Source organism: Periophthalmus magnuspinnatus, chromosome 9 (assembly GCF_009829125.3).
Source record: "Periophthalmus magnuspinnatus isolate fPerMag1 chromosome 9, fPerMag1.2.pri, whole genome shotgun sequence".
NCBI classification, from domain to species: Eukaryota; Metazoa; Chordata; class Actinopteri; order Gobiiformes; family Gobiidae; genus Periophthalmus; species Periophthalmus magnuspinnatus.
This window is the reverse complement of record NC_047134.1, coordinates 1,791,885-1,812,504: the sequence shown is the minus strand read 5'-3', so window position 1 is coordinate 1,812,504 and position 20,620 is coordinate 1,791,885. Positions and strand designations below refer to the sequence as shown.

At 45.7% G+C, this 20,620-nt stretch overlaps 11 non-coding genes across 11 annotated transcripts; 5 read left to right on the top strand and 6 right to left on the bottom strand.

Annotated features, from left to right (window-relative positions):
- Positions 1–222: 222 nt before the first annotated feature.
- Positions 223–332, top strand: trnal-caa (transfer RNA leucine (anticodon CAA)). Its single transcript has 2 exons — positions 223–260; positions 287–332. It is a non-coding gene; the product is annotated as a tRNA-Leu (tRNA).
- Positions 333–1,076: 744 nt separating this feature from the next.
- Positions 1,077–1,149, top strand: trnak-cuu (transfer RNA lysine (anticodon CUU)). The gene has a single exon. It is a non-coding gene; the product is annotated as a tRNA-Lys (tRNA).
- Positions 1,150–2,622: 1,473 nt separating this feature from the next.
- trnaa-agc (transfer RNA alanine (anticodon AGC)) lies at positions 2,623–2,695 on the top strand. Its single transcript has one exon. It is a non-coding gene; the product is annotated as a tRNA-Ala (tRNA).
- Positions 2,696–7,874: 5,179 nt separating this feature from the next.
- Positions 7,875–7,961, top strand: trnay-gua (transfer RNA tyrosine (anticodon GUA)). Its single transcript is given in 2 exon segments — positions 7,875–7,911; positions 7,926–7,961. It is a non-coding gene; the product is annotated as a tRNA-Tyr (tRNA).
- Positions 7,962–10,967: 3,006 nt separating this feature from the next.
- trnar-ucu (transfer RNA arginine (anticodon UCU)) lies at positions 10,968–11,049 on the bottom strand. The gene has a single exon. It is a non-coding gene; the product is annotated as a tRNA-Arg (tRNA).
- A 642-nt stretch (positions 11,050–11,691) lies between these two features.
- trnal-caa (transfer RNA leucine (anticodon CAA)) lies at positions 11,692–11,801 on the bottom strand. Its single transcript has 2 exons — positions 11,764–11,801; positions 11,692–11,737 (listed from the first exon to the last, which is right to left on the bottom strand). It is a non-coding gene; the product is annotated as a tRNA-Leu (tRNA).
- Positions 11,802–12,273: 472 nt separating this feature from the next.
- Positions 12,274–12,346, bottom strand: trnak-cuu (transfer RNA lysine (anticodon CUU)). Its single transcript has one exon. It is a non-coding gene; the product is annotated as a tRNA-Lys (tRNA).
- A 2,150-nt stretch (positions 12,347–14,496) lies between these two features.
- trnas-gcu (transfer RNA serine (anticodon GCU)) lies at positions 14,497–14,578 on the top strand. The gene has a single exon. It is a non-coding gene; the product is annotated as a tRNA-Ser (tRNA).
- A 749-nt stretch (positions 14,579–15,327) lies between these two features.
- On the bottom strand, positions 15,328–15,409 carry trnas-gcu (transfer RNA serine (anticodon GCU)). Its single transcript has one exon. It is a non-coding gene; the product is annotated as a tRNA-Ser (tRNA).
- A 1,739-nt stretch (positions 15,410–17,148) lies between these two features.
- Positions 17,149–17,221, bottom strand: trnak-cuu (transfer RNA lysine (anticodon CUU)). The gene has a single exon. It is a non-coding gene; the product is annotated as a tRNA-Lys (tRNA).
- Positions 17,222–19,891: 2,670 nt separating this feature from the next.
- Positions 19,892–19,973, bottom strand: trnas-gcu (transfer RNA serine (anticodon GCU)). Its single transcript has one exon. It is a non-coding gene; the product is annotated as a tRNA-Ser (tRNA).
- Between the last annotated feature and the right edge of the window lie 647 nt (positions 19,974–20,620).

Sequence of the window (20,620 nt, the reverse complement as noted above, 5' to 3'; positions counted from 1 at the left end):
TATCTATGTATATATATTTTTCCTTCTCTCTTCGTTTGAAAGTGCCTGCTGTCTTACTGTGTTTTTGTGTAGTGTTTATATATGTTCTGAACTGCATAAAAAAAAGAAAAAGAATTGAATAATAACAACAGATTATGAAATTGCAACTCTGCCACTAACGTAACGTAATGGATTAGGGCCTACATACTGACAGTGGACACCAAGACCTCCTAGAAGCAGGTGGTCAGGATGGCCGAGCGGTCTAAGGCGCCAGACTCAAGGTGAACACCTTCCTCATAACAGGGGCTTCTGGTCTCCACATGGAGGCGTGGGTTCGAATCCCACTCCTGACATCCCTCTTCTGAGGAGAATATGTTTTGAAATGTAGGCCATTTCATACACTGAATTAAAATCACATTAGTGCGATAATAAACTGCTCACTCTTACATCTCCAAAATGAAAGGCTTTGGTGTTCTCTCAAAAATAGCTTTACATGTTTATTCAAAAGATGAACTGTGATGTGATGGTCAATGGTTGCAGAAGCACGTGGATTGTACTAAAGCACTGATTACTGATTATATATATGACCTGAGCTGAATCAGGGTACAGTACTCTAGATACATGCCCGGCTAGCTCAGTCAGTAGAGCATCAGACTCTTTCTCTCTTTTCTTCTTTCTTTATCTTTATTCATACAAGGGAATGAGAGCACTTGGGCTCTCTTTTTCATGGGTGCCCTATTTAAAATACAATACAAGCAGAAAAACAAGCAAAACAAACAAGTCCATATAAAACAGTAAAAACAGATTCAAGTTTGCATATATCAGTTTGTTAACAGATTATTAAATTGCAACTCTGCCACTAACGTATCCAGTTTTGCTTTTCCTTGGAGTGTATTCCATTTGGTGTAGCAAAACAGCTAAAAGCCCTCTCTTCCCATCATAATCTCAGTGTTATGGGTTCGAGCCCCAAGTTGGGCGAAAGTCCTTTTGAACTTGATTAACTGATAGCCTTAACAGCCACGTACAACCTGATCTCAAAAGTAATCTATAGCAAAACGTCTATTGTGATCTGACACAGGTCTTCCTGCTATCAGAGTGCCCGGCTAGCTCAGTCGGTAGAGCATGAGACTCTTAATCTCAGGGTCGTGGGTTCGAGCCCCACGTTGGGCGATGCAGCTTTTGAAATTGATCAACAGATAGCCATAATAACCACTGGTGACCAAATACATTGGAACACATGTACATCGTTTCATTCTTAATTGGAAGCAAGGGACATGTCAGACTTAAGGTAAAGCCCTAGCACATTTGAGGCGTGGCTTTAAGTCCCACTCCTGGCAATCTGTTTGACTTTGTTGTGCTCTGAGCAGATTGCAGGGATGTGGATGGCCTGAAGGGCTGCTTCACCGAAGGCTGAATATTGGTTAACTACAGTACTTCTCACGATCTTCTTGGATACACTACTATTGCTGCAGCTGTAAAATGACATCTCACATTCAAAGACCCTGCAAATGATGTACTAGTTATATGTGCTTTGTGCCAGTCCCAACAAGTAAGTATGAGTATGGTCATTTGTGCCATCTGCACTAAACTGGACACTTAATAACACTGGACACTTAATAACACCGGTCACTTTAATAAGCCACTTTGCACTGTTGTTCTGATGCTGCTATTGTACATATTTTCTCCCTTTAAGTATTTCATTTGATTTTTTCAAGCATATCTTTTTAACTTTGTGCATGCCCTTATTTGTATTTGTATTTATTCAGTGTGTTTATGTTGCACTTTTTCACCGAAGCAGGTTCCTAGTTTGTGAACTGTGTTCACAGACTATGGCAATAAAAGTCTTCTGATTCTGATTCTGAGAAATAATGGATTAGGGCCTACATACTGACAGTGGACACCAAGACCTCCTAGCAGCAGGTGGTCAGGATGGCTGACCGACAGCGCACCGCCCCCCTTTGGACTCTTTTCTCCACCCACCTCACCACCCACCTCAGACACCTCCACATGGTCGTTCCCCACCGCTTCAACAGGACTTTGCTTCCCCACAACACCCTCATCACTATCAATACCCAAGGACAACTCGATCTCCTTTTTTGACCCCCCTCAGAACAATGGACAGAGACTCCCATCTTGGTTCAGAAATTGCATGCTAATTCTCTTCTTAATTTCGTTCATTATGTCCTCATCTGCCCCATTCCCTCATGTCTCCTACCCTATTCCATAATATATATATATATATATATATATATATATATATATATATATATATATATATATATATATATATATATATATATATATATATATCTTATTTCTTATCTTATTTTTGTGTGTGTCCACCTCCAATTAAGGCATGTCTTCCTGAATCTTCAGCGTGTCCACCTCCTTCTCTATCTCTCCATCTTCGTGGTAAAAAGCTAAAACGTGTTTAGATGAGGATCGCGATAGTCCCAAGCACTTTTCTTAAACTTAACTAAATGAACTCTCAGGAAGTTAGCACCTAGCTAATGGCTAACATCACTTCCTGGTCTGTGGTGTTTCCTTGCCCACAGTCTCTCAAATCCACAGCAGCAGTTATTCTTTGAAGATAGCACGAGGAGTACCCGGTAAACATCCAACATTACTGTGACCGGTACCAAAGGGGGATTAGCTCAAATGGTAGAGCGCTCGCTTAGCATGCGAGAGGTAGCGGGATCGATGCCCGCATCCTCCAGTGGTATATTGTGGGGGTATAGCTCAATGGTAGAACTTTTGACAGCAGATCATGAGGTCTCCAGTTAAAATCTAGATGGCCTCTGTGTGGCTTTCTAGAAGGCAAATTTTGTATTACATGAAATTTGTAACTGTATCTCTCCATCTATAGCTTGTCCACCTCTATCTGTATCGCTCCAACTTCAGCATGTCCAACTACATTTGTATTTCGTTGAAAGACAGTTTTATTAAAGTACAAGGTATGTGTAAACACAGCATATAAAGTATAACTAGCACCTAAGGTAATGGCTAACGACATGTCCTGGTTTGTGTTGTTTCCTTGCCCATCGCCTCTCAATTCCACAACCTAAGGGTCAAAGAGAAATGCCCAGACATTGTCCATGAGAAGCAGCAGAAAAGTTTGGCACAGAAAGTAAAACACTCACTGAAAAGGTTTATCTATAAATGTCCATTTAGATAAACAGCAAAAAGTGTTTTGATGAGGATCACTATAGTCCCATGTGATTTCCTTAAATATAAGTAAATTAAGTCTCAGGAAGTTAGCACCTAGCTGATGGCTAACAACAGTTCCTGGTCTGTGGTGTTTCCTTGCCCAGTCTCTCAACTTCACAGCAGCAGTTCTTTTTTTGAAGATAGAACGAGGAGTACCCAGTAAACATCCAACATTACTGTAACCGCAGCCACATACGGGTGAAACAGAGGTACTTAAAGTGAATAGTTTTGTACCATTTGTGGATCTCCTGTGGTCATCATAGGAGATCTCAGATGAAGCCTTTAGACCAACTGAGAAATTTGAATGGAGGGGGTTTAGCTCAAGTGGTAGAGTGCTCGCTTAGCATGCGAGAGGTAGTGGGATCAATGGCGAGAGGTTAAGGCGATGGACTGCTAATCCATTGTGCTCTGCACGCATGGGTTCGAATCCCATCCTCATCGAAAGACAGTTTTAATGAAGTACAAGTTGGAAATACAGCATAGAAAGTGTATCTAGCACTGAAGCTAATGACTATCGACATATCCTCTTTTGTGTTGTTTCTTTGCCCAGAGCCTCTCAATTCCACAACCTCTAAACCTATAGACACATATTGAGTGTATCTTCATCGTGTCCACCTCCATCTTCATCGTGTCCACCTCCATCTTCATCGTGTCCACCTCCATCTTCACCGTGTCCACCTCCATCTTCACCGTGTCCCCCTCCATCTGTATCTTTCCATCTTCATAATGTCCACCTCCATCTTCAGCGTGTCCCCCTCCACTTGTATCTGTCCATCTACATCATGTCCACCTCCGTCTTCAGCATGTCCTCCTCCATCTTCAACGTGTGCAGGCAGAGGTACGTAGGCCACGACTGAAGCTTTCACTCACACAGGGTCACAATATCACTTGTGACAATTTTTTTACCAGCTATGACCTTGGACAAGAGCTTCTTAGGAGGAAACTTACCATGGTGGGCACAGTAAAGAAAAATAAACCTGAGCTGCCTGCTGAAATTTCGCAGGTGAAGGGCAGGGCTCCACTTTCCTCAAAGTTTTGCTTTACAGACACCACCGCTGTTGTCTCATATTGTCCAAAGAAGAACCGGAGTGTGGTACTTATGTCTACTCTGCACAGAGATGCAGCCGTGTCATCAGGAAGTGACAGAAAGCCCATAATTATCCTTGACTATAACAAAAACAAAGGCGGAGTGGACAACCTCGACAAGCTGACTGCCACCTACACTTGCCAGCGAATGACCAGAAGATGGCCAATGGCTGTGTTCTACAACATGGTTGATGTGTCTGCATATAATGCATTTGTGTTGTGGACCCACATCGACCAAGGTTGGAACTCAACCAAAAAATACAAGCGGAAAATTTTTCTTGAGGAGCTGGGAAATTCCCTTGTCAAGGCGCACATTGAGCGAAGACAGTGGGTGCCCCAAGATCCAGAGGCTGCAGCCTTGGTCAGACAGCTGCAGCGCTCTTCTAGCACTCCGTCCACGCCAAAGACAATGCACACCAGCATCCTCCTCAGCCAGCCCTGCCTCAATACCAGCCACAACCCCACTCAGGCCACCTGACTCTAAAAGGAAGAGGTGTCAGGTCTGCCCAAGCAGTAAGGACAGAACGACAAGTACATCGTGCTTCACCTGCAATAAATATCTCTGCAAAGAACACACTAAAAGTGTCACATTTTGCCACACATACATCTGAACACACACAAATACACAAGTTCTTGCATACACAAACTAGAAACTGATTTCAATTGCTTTGATTTGCTTGATTGTTTTGTTGATTATTTGACCTTGCAAATCTATATTTTTTTTCTATGACATGTTCTGATTTTGATTTTGTGTTTAAAGTTTTATTGTTAAAAAAAAACAAAACTTTTTTGCCTCCTTCTCAGTATAAATATATATGGGTCAAAATCGACCCGTAACACCATAGATGTTACTACAGTTAAGAACATCAAAATGAAAACATAAATAAAACAAATTTATTTCAGAGATGTGTCTAATTCCCCTCAGTAACAGCCAAGTAACACACACACACAAAAAAAAAAAAAAAATTAAAAAAAATAATTATATTATTCTCTTGAGTTTCATTTTACCATTTTCTTTGTATTGAAATAGAGGGGCATACTGACAAAAAAAAGAGGTGGAGAAGGCCACACTGAAGGTGGAGGAGGACATGCATAAGATATATAACTTTGGACTTTTGGGACCTAAAACAAACGTGTTATGGATTTGAATTAGCACATAGCTAGTTAGCACATAGCTAATTAGCCTCCGTCCATCCCCTTAAACACTCAGCCACCTTGTCTGTGATGTCTCTTTAGGCCGTTTTAATAGAAACTCTCTCACTGGATGTTAAATACGTGAAGAGGAATCATGCTTTTGCCCGCTGTGTTTAAGGTTCTCTTTATTTGCCCCACAAGAAAAATATGCCTGAGGATGGAGAGATACAGACGGAAGTGGACAGTGCAGTGGATTTAGACATGGGAAATCTGCATATCCTCCAATCCTCTCACCACAGTGCAGAACTTGAAGGAAGCCTCGCAGTCTAAAACATAACTGGAGGATGCGGGCATTGATCCCACTACCTCTCGCATGCAAAGCAAGCGCTCTACCATTTGAGCTAATCCCCCTTTCTTTACCAACTGTCAGTGAGTCTAAAGCAGGGGTGTCAAACTCGTCTGAGGGCCACATCAGCAAAATGGCCGCCATCAAGGGCCAGATGTGACTGTGCGGCAGTGTAAATGTCACTAAATGTAACTGAATGTTATGTAAAATAAACGTACTTACTTTTTAACTTGTTTTTTTTAACGGTTTCTGTGATAAACTGACATGGCATTTGGCCCCCTGGCCTTGAGTTTGACACATGTGGTCTAAAGGCTTCATCTGAGATCTCCGAGATCGACCACAGAGGATCCACATATGGTACAAAACTATTCACTTTAAGTACCTCTGTTTCACCCGTATGTGGCTGCGGTTACAGTAATGTTGGATGTTTAGTGGGTACTCATCGTGCTAGGAGACATCTACATCACAGGGGGATTAGCACAAGTGGTAGAGCGCTCGCTTAGCATGTGAGAGGTAGCGGGATCAATGCCCGCATCCTCCAGTTATGTTTTAGACTGTGAGGCTCCCTTCAAGGTCTGCACTGTGGTGAGAGGATTGGAGGATATGCGGATTTTCCTTGTCTAAATAGACTCCACTGTCCACCTCTGTCTGTATCTCTCCATCCTCAGCATTTGATTTAAGTACCAAAAGTCCAAGGTTAAAACTTATCCTGTGATTTCTATTTAGGCCGTTTTAATAGAAACTCTCTCACTGGATGTTAGATACATGAAGAGGAATCATCACTTTGACCACTGTGTTTAAGGTTCTGTTTATTTGCCCCACAAGAAAAATAAGCTTAGCTTTTCTTCAAATATCAATGTTGTATTCTGTGTTTTAAGAAAGACAAAAGTTGGAGATGGGAACACTGAAGATAGATACAGAAGATACAGATGGAGGTGGATACCGCGAGGATGGAGAGATACAGACAGAGATGGACAGTGGAGTGGATTTAGACATGGGAAATCCGCATATCCTCCAATCCTCTCACCACAGTCCAGACCTTGAAGGGAGCATTGCAGTCTAAAATACAATGAGAGGATGCGGGCATCGATATGACTACCTCTCACATGCTAATCAAATGCTCTACCATTTGAGCTAATCCCCCTTCCTTTACAAATTGTCAGTTGTTCTAAAGGCTTCATCTGGGATCTCCTACGATGACCACAGGGGATCCACAAATGGTACAAAACTATGCACTTTAAGTACCTGGCTATGCACTTTAAGCCCCGGCACGCCTCAGCGTGGACATGCGGAGAGCGGACGACCAGTACAAAGTGCTGGGCATCCTGATGGGGAAAGACGAGGTGGTCTGCGCCCTACTGAAGATCGGGCAGACCATCTCGCTCTGGAACCTCAGGGCGCTCACTGTAAAAGGGAAGGTGCTGGTCATCAACGCCCTCTGCATGTCCACGCTGGTGCACACGCTGACAGTGCTCCACCTGCCGGGCGACGTCGCAAACAGACTGAGAGGGACCGTCGGCCGCTTCATTTGGAGGGGGGAGAGGACGCTCGTGGCCCACGATACCTGCGTGGGGGGCGACGACAGCGGGGGTCTGGGACCTGTGGACCTAGTCAAAAAAAAGAACGCCCTAAGACTAAAATTGGTCCGCAAGTTCTGGGACCCCCTCTGTCACGCCCCCTGGAAACCCTTCTTTGGCCACTCCATGGCCCTGGAAGGCAGCCAGGGTATATATAAGCTCTGCCAGATGCTGCCACCTTCGATGCTGGACGGCCTGCCCCCATTCGAACGGGAGGCGTGGACGGCGTGGCGAACGCTGCGGCCCTGGGCGATCGCCACGCCGGCCACGACCGAGCAGCTGTCCAGCATCCCCCTGCGGTTCAACCCGGATCTCCTGTCCAGCCCACCCGCCCCTCAGGAGTACATGAGTACAACTCCATCTGTATTTCTACAACTTCAGCGTATCCACCTTCATTTTCAGCATGTCCACCTCCATCTGTATCGCTCCAACTTCAGCGTGTCCATAGCCTCTCAATTCCACAACCTCTCAACCTACAGACACATATTGAGTCAAATCTTCCCCTTTGCTAGAGTCTGATTTGACAACAGTACATTGTTCTCTTACCTTCGATAGCTCAGTTGGTAGAGCGGAGGACTGTAGAAATCCAAACTGCAATCCTTAGGTCGCTGGTTCAAATCCGGCTTCAAGGAGGTGCTGATTTTTTTCTTTTTTTTTGTGGTGTAAAAATAGAGAACTGTAAACCGCTGGTTCAGGCGATGGACTGCAAATCAATTGTGCTCTGTACATGTAGGTTTGAATCCCGTCCTCGTCGGTAGACAGTTTTTCTAAAGTAAGAGGTTTGTGTAACACAGCATACCATTATATTCATCCCTTTGCATCTGATCTTGAAATTGATTTTGAAATTGTTGTTTTCTCATCAAACTGATTAGTATATCCAATTCCAGCCTACATATTTGTACATGTGGGTGCATGTCTGTGTATGTTTATATATGTATTTCCACATAGACAATGTCAACTCCAAACCCGCTGCTGAATTCATGGACCTTCTTCAAAGCTTCAACATCACTCAATATGTCAATTTCCCCACTCACACTCACGGTCACATTCTTGATCTGGTTTGCTCCACTGGTCCCACAATAAACAATCTTTCCAGCCATAACCTTTGCATATCTGACCACCTTGCCATAACCTTTAACATACAAATTCCCCTCACAGCCCATAAAGCAAAACGCACAATAACTTTCAGAAATATAAAATCCATTGACTCTCCAGCTCTTTCTGTTCTACTCTCCTCCAAACTGGCTACCTCCCCTCCCTCTCTGTCTGAAAACCCTTCTGAACTTGTTTCTCACTACAACAACACCCTATCCTCCTGTCTTGACGAACTGGCCCGCACCAAAACTAAAACCGTCTCTTTCACCCATACTGCCCCCTGGTACACCCCTGAGCTCCATCAAATGAAGTCCCGTAAGCGCCAGCTTGAGAGACTGTACAAGAAATCTGGTTTAACTGTCCATCTCCAAATCTACACAGACTACATACAGCAATATAAAGATACACTAAACTCTGCCCGGTCCAAATATTACTCCAACCTCATCCACTCCGGCTCCAATAACCCCAAAGTTCTCTTTTCCGCAATAAACACACTCCTAAAACCCAACTACAACACCTCATCTTCCTTCACCACTGACAAATGCAATCAATTTCAATCCTTCTTTCAGTCCAAAATATATTCCATTTACAGTTCAATAGACCTCTCCTCCTCCCACACCGCTCCACCTGATCCTCTTCCGCCCCTTCAACAGCTCTCTCACTTCACACCCATTTCCCCTGCTCACCTGACAAAACTTTTTTCCGGCATTAAACATTCTACATGCTCCCTGGATCCCATTCCCTCTCCTCTCATCAAAGCCTGTCTTCCTGTACTCTCTCCACTGATCACCCAAATCAAAAACTCCTCCCTCTCCTCCGGTTCTGTCCCACAGTCTCTCAAGCTGGCTGCTATCACCCCCCTCCTCTTCCATAGCCCCCCTGCAGCAGGGAGTCCCCCAAGGTTCGGTGCTTGGTCCTCTCCTCTTCATTCTCTACATCCTCCCCCTCGGCAACATCATTCGTCGTCACGGTCTCCGTTTTCACTGCTACGCTGACGACATCCAACTTTACATTTCCACAACATCCATCAACCCCACAATCCACTCCACTCTCACCCACTGCCTAACAGACATCAAAAACTGGATGAATCACAACTTCCTCAAACTTAACAGCGACAAAACAGACTTCATCATCATCGGTCCACACAACATCGCCAAATCCTCACAACACTTCACCCTCCACTTTGACAACACCACACTCTCTCCATCCTCACTCATCCGTAACCTCGGTGTGCTCCTCGACCCCACTCTTTCATTTGAACCCCACGTCAAGCACATAACCCGGACTGCATTCTTTCACCTCAAAAACACAGCCCGTCTCCGCCCATCACTCACCTTCTGTGCCGCTGAAACTCTCATCCACGCATTCATTATTGCATATATCATTCTGATTCTGATTCTGATTCTGATTCTGATTACATCCAGAATCGACTACTGCAATAGCATCCTCTACGGTACACCATCCAAAACCCTCAACAGACTACAGTACATTCAGAACTCTGCTGCCCGCCTCCTCACCCACACCCGCTCACATGAACACATCACTCCTGTCCTCCACAAGCTCCACTGGCTCCCCGTCCCTCAGCGCATCCACTTCAAAATCCTTCTTATCACATTCAAAGCTCTCCACAACCTGGCCCCTCCTTACCTCACAGACCTGCTCCACCACCACACTCCATCTCGCTCCCTCCGCTCCTCCAGCTCCAACCTCCTGTCCCTGCCCTGTAGGACCAAGCTCCGAACCTGGGGGGACAGAGCCTTCTCCATCGCTGCCCCGACCCTCTGGAACTCACTACCAAAACCCCTCCGTGACTGCTCTGACCTCCCCACCTTCAAGAAAGAACTCAAAACTCACCTGTTCAAAATCGCTTTTAATGCTTGACTTTATGTTGTAAATTTTTGTGATATTTTATTATTGTATCCACTGTGAAGTGACTTTGAGTGTCCTGAAAAGCGCTATATAAATAAAATTTATTATTATTATTATTATTATTATGTATATACATGTATATATGTGTATCTATGTATATATATTTTTCCTTCTCTCTTCGTTTGAAAGTGCCTGCTGTCTTACTGTGTTTTTGTGTAGTGTTTATATATGTTCTGAACTGCATAAAAAAAAAAAAAAAAGAATTGAATAATTTTAACAGATTATTAAATTGCAACTCTGCTACTAACGTAACGTAATGGATTAGGGCCTACATACTGACAGTGGACACCAAGACCTCCTAGCAGCAGGTGGTCAGGATGGCCGAGCGGTCTAAGGCGCCAGACTCAAGGTGAACACCTTCCTCATAACAGGGGCTTCTGGTCTCTATCAACTGAGCTATCGAAGGTCAGAGAATAATGTATTGTTGTCAAATCGGACTCTAGCAAAGGGGCAGATTTAACTCAAGATGTGTTTGTAGGTTTAGAGGTTGTGGAATTGAGAGGCTATGGGCAAAGAAACAACACAAACCAGGATATGTTGTTAGCCATTAGCTTCAGTGCTAGTTATACTTTATATGCTGTATTTCCACCTTATACTTCATTAAAACTGTCCTTCGACAAGGATAGGATTCAAACCCACGCGTGCAGAGCACAATGGATTAGAAGTCCATCACCTTAACCACTCGTCCACCTCGTCTGTGGCTCAGTTTTACGTTGTTTTAATAGATGTTACTCTCTCACTGGACGTTACGTTACACAAACAGGAATATGTTTGCCCAGTGTGTTCATGGTTCTGAACTATCAGATCTGGACTGTGGTGAGAGGATTGGAGGATATGCGGATTTCCCGTGTCCCATCCCCGGCCCGGGGGTACTCCCCCCGAGGGCTGGCGCACCACGGAGTGGAGCACCTTCCCCAAGGAAGGACCCCCATTTGACTTGGGCCATGTTAGAGACCGGGGTCCGTCGGCAGGTTAGGTTGGCGGCCGCGAAGCGCCCCTGAAGCGCCCCCAGGCGGCCTCCATGTCAAAGTCGCCGGTGGCGCCCAGCAGGTCGCCGACCCGGACGAACCCCGCTCTCTCAAAGTTCTCACTCCTCATGCACTCCTGAGGGGCGGACGGGCTCGACAGGAGGTCCGGGTTGAACTGCAGGGGGATGCTGGACAGCTGCCCTGCCGTGGCCGGCGCGGTGATCGCCAAGGGCCTCAGCACCCACCACGCCGCCCACACCTCCCGTTCAAATGGGGGCAGGCTGTCCAGCATCGAGGGCGGCAGCTCTATGGCCTATGGTATGGTATAAAATGGCCTACATTTCAAAATATATTCTCTGCAGAAGAGGAATGTCAGGAGTGGGATTTGAACCCACGCCTCCATGTGGAGACCAGAAGCCCCTGTTATGAGGAAGGTGTTCACCTTGAGTCTGGCGCCTTAGACCACTCGGCCATCCTGACCACCTGCTGCTAGGAGGTCTTGGTGTCCACTGTCAGTATGTAGGCCCTAATCCATTATTTCTGATGGCACAAATGACCATACTCATACTTACTTGTTGGACTCGCACAAAGCACATATAACTAGTACATCATTTGCAAGGTCTTTGAATGTGAGATGTCATTTTACAGCTGCAGCAATAGTAGTGTATCCAAGAAGATCGTGAGAAGTACTGTAGTTAACCAATATTCAGCCTTCGATGAAGCAGCCCTTCAGGCCATCCACATCCCTGCAATCTGCTCAGAGCAACAACAAAAGTTGAACAGATTGCCAGGAGTGGGACTTAAAGCCACGCCTCATATGTGCTAGGGCTTTACCTTAAGTCTGACATGTCCCTTGCTTCCAATTAAGGATGAAACAATGTACATGTGTTCCAATGTATTTGGTCACCAGTGGTTATTATGGCTATCAGTTGATCAATTTCAAAATCTGCATCGCCCAACGTGGGGCTTGAACCCACGACCCTGAGATTAAGAGTCTCATGCTCTACCAACTGAGCTAGCCGGGCACTCTGATCATGGGAAGACCTGTGTCAGATCCCAATAGATGTAGTGCTATAGATGACTTTTGAGATCAGGTTGTACGTGGCTGTTATGGCTATCAGTTAATCAAGTTCTAAAGGACTCTCGCCCAATTTGGGGCTCGAACCCATAACACTGAGATTATGATGGGAAGAGAGGGCTTTTAGCTGTTTAGCTGCTACACCAAAATGGAATACACTCCAAGGAAAAGCAAAACTGGATATGTTAGTGGCAGAGTTGCAATTTAATAATCTGTTAACAAACTGATATATGCAAACTTGAATCTGTTTTTACTGTTTTATATGGACTTGTTTGTTTTGCTTGTTTTTTCTGCTTGTATTGTATTTTAAATAGGGCACCCATGAAAAAGAGAGCCCAAGTGCTCTCATTCCCTTGTATGAATAAAGATAAAGAAAGAAGAAAAGAGAGAAAGAGTCTGATGCTCTACTGACTGAGCTAGCCGGGCATGTATCTAGAGTACTGTACCCTGATTCAGCTCAGGTCATATATATAATCAGTAATCAGTGCTTTAGTACAATCCACGTGCTTCTGCAACCATTGACCATCACATCACAGTTTATCTTTTGAATAAACACATAAAGCTATTTTTGAGAGAACACCAAAGCCTTTCGTTTTGGAGATGTAAGAGTGAGCAGTTTATTCTTATAAAATGTCAACACCCTCTTCCAAAAATCTCACCAAATCATCATCTAAATGGCCATTTCTGTCCACTGCCAAGTTTACAAACATAGATTGTGGGGGTATAGCTCAATGGTAGAACATTTGACAGCAGATGATGAGGTCTCCAGTTAAAATCTCGATGGCCTTTGTGTGACTTTCAAAAAGTGCAATTCGTATTACATTAAATCTTTATATGTATCTCTCCATCTACATCATGTCCACCTCCATCTTCAGCATGTCCTCCTCCATTTTCAACGTGTGCAGCCAGAGGTACATAGGCCACGGCTGAAGCTTTGACAAATTCTACAAGAGGACAGATAACAGTTTCCTCATCACGATAGGATCCTCATCACGATAGGATCACGATAGTCCCAAGCACTTTTCTTAAACTTAAGTAAATTAACTTTCAGGAAGTTAGCACCTAGCTAATGGCTAACATCAGTTCCTGGTCTGTGTTGTTTCCTTGCCCACAGTCTCTCAACTTCACAGCAGCAGTTATTTTTTGAAGATAGCACGAGGAGTACCCACTAAACATCTCAGATGAAGCCTTTAGACCACATGTGTCAAACTCAAGGCCCGGGGACCAAATGCCATGTCAGTTTATCACAAAAACCGTTAAAAAAACAAGTTAAAAAGTAAGTACGTTTATTTTACATAACATTCAGTAACATTTAGTGACATTTACACTGCCGCACAGTCACATCTGGCCCTTGATGGCGGCCATTTTGCTGATGTGGCCCCCAGTGAAAATGAGTTTGACACCCTTGCTTTAGACTCACTGACAGCTGGTAAAGAAAGGGGGATTAGCTCAAATGGTAGAGCGCTTGCTTCGCATGCGAGAGGTAGTGGGATCAATGCCCGCATCCTCCAGTCGTATTTTAGATTGCGAGGCTCCCTTCAAGGTCTGCACTGTGGTGAGAGGATTGGAGGATATGCGGATTTCCCATGTCTAAATCCACTGCACTGTCCACCTCTGTCTGTATCTCTCCATCCTCAGGCATATTTTTCTTGTGGGGCAAATAAAGAGAACCTTAAACACAGCGGGCAAAAGGATGATTCCTCTTCACGTATTTAACATCCAGTGAGAGAGTTTCTATTAAAACGGCCTAAAGAGAAATCACAGACAAGGTGGCTGAGTGGTTAAGGGGATGGATGGAGGCTAATTAGCTATGTGCTAACTAGCTATGTGCTAATTCAAATCCATAACGCGTTTGTTTTAAGTCCAAAGTTATATATCTTAAGCATGTCCTCCTCCACCTTCAGTGTGTCCTCCTCCACCTTCAGTGTGTCCTCTTCTATCTGTATCTCTCCATCTCCACATATTCAGTCAAATCTTAACTACTACCAGAGTCCGACTTGGCCACAGTACATGTTTTTTTTTTCTCACTTTTGATAGTTCAGAACCATGAACACATTGGGCAAACATTCTTTATTGTGTAACGTAACGTGAACCACAGACGAGGTGGCCGAGTGGTTAAGGCGATGGACTGCTAATCCATTGTGCTCTGCACACGTGGGTTCGAATCCCATCCTCGTCGAAACAAGGTTTTAATGAAGTACAAGCTGTAAATACAGCATAGAAAGTGTATCTAGCACTGAAGCTAATTGCTAATGACATATCCTGGTTTGTGTTGTTTCCTTGCCCAAAGCCTCTCAATTCCACATACATACTCATATATATTTATATTGAGAAGGAGGCAAAAACAACACAGATACAGGTGGAGGTGGACACGCTGAAGATGGAGGTGGACACAATGAAGATAGAAAGATACAGATGGAGGTGGACATGATGAAGATGGAGGTGGACATGATGAAGATGGACAGATACAGATGGAGATGGACACGATGAAGATGGAGAAGGATACGGTGAAGATGGAGGTGGACATGATGAAGATGGACAGACACAGATGGAGGTGGACACGCTGAAGATGGAGGTGGACACAATGAAGATAGAAAGATACAGATGGAGGTGGACATGACGAAGATGGAGGTGGACATGATGAAGATGGACAGATACAGATGGAGATGGACACGATGAAGATGGAGAAGGACACGGTGAAGATGAAGATGGACAAGATGAAGATGGAGGAAGATACGTTAAAAAAGGAGGTGGACATGATGAAGATACACTCAATATGTGTCTATAGGTTTAGAGGTTGTGGAATTGAGAGGCTCTGGGCAAAGAAACAACACAAAAGAGGTTATGTCGATAGTCATTAGCTTCGGTGCTAGATACACTTTTTAGATCTGCTGTATTTCCAACTTGTACTTCATTAAAACTGTCTTCCGACGAGGATGGGATTCGAACCCACACGTGCAGAGCACAATGGATTAGCAGTCCATCGCCTTAACCACTCGGCCACCTTGCCTTTCTTGCTGCATTTGAGGTTCTCTTCATTTGCCCCACAATGAAAAAAGTTTTGTCCTCTACAACCCTCCACTCTACCAACTACCAAGTTGGACTCTGATAAAGGGTAAGATTTCACTCAATATGTGCCTTAATGGGTTTAAAAGGAAATCTGAGGACTGCCAAATATCAATGTTGTATTCTGTCTTTTAAGTAGGGTGCGTTGAAATGGGACAGCGCTTGTTGTGCCGGAAATTACGTAACTGCCATTCGATGCACACTCCCAAAGGCCATTTTGGAGAATTGGGACATGGCTACAGACAGAGTTCGACAGTACAGACACGGGAAATCCGCATATCCTCCAATCTTCTCACCACAGTGCAGACCTTGAAGGGAGCCTCGCAGTCTAAAACACAACTGGAGGATGCGGGCATTGATCCCACTACCTCTCGCATGCGAAGCAAGCACTCTACCATTTGAGCTAATCCTACTCTGTTTGAATTTCTCAGTTGGTCTAAAGGCTTCATCTGAGATCTCCTATGATGACCACAGGAGATCCACAAATGGTACAAAACTATTCACTTTAAGTACCTCTGTTTCACCCGTATGTGGCTGCGGTTACAGTAATTTTGGATGTTTACTGGGTACTCCTCGTGCTATCTTCAAAAAAAGAACTGCTGCTGTGGAGTTGAGAGACTGTGGGAAACACACATGGTGGAAAATGGGGAACATACAAGAAATAATAAATAAATGTGTACATGTACATCACAAGACAGGCGACACTGGGGCAAGTAGGGAGGGTGCGGGGTTGGATAGGACACATGGGGGACATGATTTGAGAAATAATTGAATAAACAATCTTTGTGCATTGACCAGTGCTCCTGGTCGTCCCCTCCCAGGGCCGCCGGCGGTGGGAGACTCCAGTCCAGCCTCCGGGCGAGGAGGTCCTGGACCCGGACCCAGAAGCGGCAGGCGGCACCACATTCGCAAAAAAGATGTATGAGAGTCTCAGGGGATTCACCGCACACTGGGCAGTCTATGCCGTACACTGTGGGGCTGATGGCGTGTAACTGTATGCATGTGTAGATCAGTCTGTGTTTCAATTTGAATTCGAATTTACCGATTATGTGTGGTGTAAACCATTCGAATGTGTAGGCCCAGATGGATGCGATGTCGTGCGAGGGGAATGTCTGTGACCATTTATGTTCTGCCGCGGGACGTCTGAAGACTCCAGGGATCAAACGTCGAAGTCCTCCCGTCCCCAGCCCAGGGGTACTCCCCTGAGGGCCAGCGGTCCGTTCCCCCCCTTCGACTCCGACGTTCAGGGTGAAACGGAGGGCCATGTTGGAGTCCGGGGTCCATCGGAAGGTTAGGCCAGCGGACGCGAAGCGCCCCCGGGCGACCTCTATGTCAAAGTCGCCCGTGGCGCCCAGCAGGTCGCCGACCCGGACGAACCCCGCTCTCTCAAAGTTCTCACTCCTCTTGCCCTCCCGAGGGGCAGACGGGCTCGACAGGAGGTCCGGGTTGAACCGCAGGGGGATGCTGGACAGGCCGTGGCCGTGGCCGTGGCCCGCGCGGCAATCGCCAAGGGCCTCAGCGCCCTTCACACCTCCCTTTTTAAAATATATTCTCTGCAGAAGAGGGATGTCAGGAGTGGGATTTGAACCCACACCTCCATGTGGAGACCAGAATATGTGTTCCAACACATTTGGTCACCAGTGGTTATGATGGCTATCAGTTGATCAATTTCAGAAGCTGCAGCGCCCAACGTGGGGCTTGAACCCACAACCCTGAGACTAAGAGTCTCATGCTCTACCGACTGAGCTAGCCGGGCACTCTGATCATGCGAAGACCTGTGTCAGATCCCAATAGACGTATTGCTATAGATTACTTTTGAGATCAGGTTGTATGTGGCTGGGTTTTTTTTGTCTTTTATTATCAAAAATATCATTTTACAAAATAAAAGCACAGTGAACGTACAAGAACACATTAGGTTATGTGGCGGGGAGCATGGGGAAGGGAAGAACACATGAAGGAAATGGGGAGAACATACAAGAAATAATAAATAAATATAAATATGTGCATATATACATCACAAGACAGGTAACATTAGGGCATTTGGGGGGGGGGGGGGGGGGCATGAGGGAATGGGGCAGACAAGGAGATTAGTGAGCAAAGTATAAATAAATGAGTGAGCAGATATTGAACGTCTAAATTTCCGTGATCATGTTGTTGTCCATTGTCCTTGTGGGGGGGGGATCAAAAATAGATATATCGAGGTGTCCTTGGGGATTGATGGTGATGAGGGTGTTGTGGGGAAGCAAAGTCCGGTTGAAGCGGTGCGGGACGGCCATGTGGAGGTGTCTGAGGTGGGTGGTGAGGTGGGTGGTGAAAACAGTCCAAAGGGGGACAGTGCGCTGTCGATGGAGGTGGATGTTTCTGACCTGATAGAGGGTGTACAGGGCTATGGACATTAGGAGTCTGATGAGGGGAAGGTTGGGTCTGGGTGAGATGTCAGGTGGACGGTTGGGCGGGACAACAACATGATCATGAAATTTAGACGTTTAACATTTGCTCACTCATTCATTTATACTTTGCTCACTAATGTCCTCGTCTGCCCCAGTCCCTTATCAGAATCAGAATCACAATCAGAATCAGAAGACTTTTATTGCCATAGTCTGTGAACACAGTTCACAAACTAGGAACTTGATACGGTGAAAAAGTGCAACATAAACACACTGAATAAATACAAATACAAATAAGGGCATGCACAAAGTTAAAAAGATATGCTTAAAAAAATCAAATGAAATACTTAAAGGGAAAAAATATGTACAATAGCAGCATCAGAACAACAGTGCAAAGTGGCTTATTAAAGTGACCGGTGTTATAAAGTGTCCAGTTTAGTGCAGATATTATAGAGTGTTCATGAGACAAACAGCAGAGGGGAAGAAACTGTTCTTATGGCGAGAGGTTCTGGTCCCAATGGACCGTAGCCTCCTGCCAGAGGGAAGTGGCTCAAATAGTCCATGTCCAGAGTGAGAGGTGTCAGCTGCTATACGACCTGCTCGCCCCCGAGTCCTGGAGACGTACAGGTCCTGTATAGATGGAAGGCTGCAGCCAATCACCTTCTCAGCAGAGCGCACAATGCGCTGCAGTCTCTGTCTGTCCCTGGCAGTGGCCCCAGCAAACCATACAGTGATGGAGGAGGTGAGGATGGACTCAATGATGGCCGTGTAAAACTGCACCATCATCTGGACTGGCAGCTTGCGTTTCCTCAGCTGCCGCAGGTGGAACATCCTCTGCTGGGCTTTCTTGATGAGGGAGCTGATGGTCGGCTCCCACTTGAGATCCTGGGTGATGCAGGTGCCCAGGAAGCGGAAAGAGTCCACAGTGGTGATGGGGGAGTCCGTCAGGGTGAGGGGAGGCAGGGGGGCTGTGACTTTCCTGAAATCCACGATCATCTCCACTGTCTTCCGGGCGTTGAGCTCCAGGTTGTTGCTGCTGCACCAGGACACCAGCCGGTCCACCTCCCTCCTGTAGGCAGACTCATCGCTGTCCGAGATGAGTCCGATGAGGGTGGTGTCATCCGCAAACTTAACCAGTTTGACGGAGTCGTGGCTGGAGGTGCAGCATTTGGTGTACAGGGAGAAGAGCAGGGGAGAAAGTACACAGCCCTGTGGAGATCCTGTGCTGATAGTCCGAGTGTCCGAGACATTCTTCCCCAGCCGCACGCGCTGTCTCCTGTCTGTCAGGAAGTCAGTGATCCACCTGCAGGTGGAGTCAGGCACGTTGAGCTGAGCGAGCTTGTTCTGGAGCAGAGCAGGGAGGATGGTGTTGAATGCAGAGCTGAAGTCCATAAACAGGATCCTGGCGTAGGTTCCCGGGGAGTCCAGATGCTGGAGGATGAAGTGAAGGGCCAGGTTAATGGCGTCGTCCACAGACCGATTGGCTCTGTAGGCAAACTGCAGAGGGTCCAGGAGGGGGGAGGTGAAGGACTTGAGGTGGTGCAGGACCAGGCGCTCAAATGACTTCATGACTACAGACGTCAGCGCCACAGGTCTGTAGTCATTAAGTCCAGTGATCCTGGGCTTCTTGGGGACGGGGACAATGGTGGACAGCTTGAAGCAGGCTGGGACGTGACATGACTCCAGGGAGCTGTTAAAAATGTCCGTGAAGACAGGAGCCAGTTATGTCTCCTACCTTACCCCCCCCCCCCCCCCCCCCCCCCAAAATGCCCTAATGTTACCTGTCTTGCAATGTATATATGCACATATTTATTTATTATTTCTTGCATGTTTTCCCCATTTCCCTCATGTGTTCTTCCCTTCCCCACGTCCCCCCCCCCCCCCCCCCCACATAACCCAATGTGTTCTTGTACGTGTACTGTGATTTTATTTTGTAAAATGCTTTTTTTGATAATAAAAGACAAAAAAAAAAAAAGCTTCAGTGCTAGATACACTTTCTATGCTGTATTTATAGCTTGAACTTCATTAAAGCCATGTTTCAACGAGGATGGGATTCAAACCCACACGTGCAGAGCACAATGGATTAGCAGTCCATCGCCTTAACCTCTCGGCCACCTCGTCTGTGGTTGTTGTTTTAATAAATGTTACTCTCTCACTGGACGTTACGTTACACAAAAAGGAATGTTTGCCCAATGTGTTCACAGTTCTGAACTATCAAAAGTGAGAAAAAAAAAAAAAACATGTACTGTGGCCAAGTCGGACTCTGGTAGTAGTTAAGATTTGACTGAATATGTGAAGATGGAGAGATAAAGATAGAAGAGGACACACTGAAGGTGGAGGAGGACACACTGAAGGTGGAGGAGGACACACTGAAGGTGGAGGAGGACACACTGAAGGTGGAGGAGGACACACTGAAGGTGGAGGAGGACACACTGAAGGTGGAGGAGGACACAATGAAGGTGGAGGAAGACATGCCTAAGATATATAACTTTGGACTTTTGGGACTTAAAAAAAACGTGTTATGGATAGCTAGTTAGCACATAGCTAATTAGCGTCCGTCCATCCCCTTAACCACTCAGCCACCTTGTCTGTGATGTCTATTTAGGCCGTTTTAATAGAAACTCTCTCACTGGATGTTAAATACGTGAAGAGGAATCATCCTTTTGCCCGCTGTGTTTAAGGTTCTCTTTATTTGCCCCACAAGAAAAATATGCCTGAGGATGGAGAGATACAGACAGAAGTGGACATTGCAGTGGATTTAGACATGG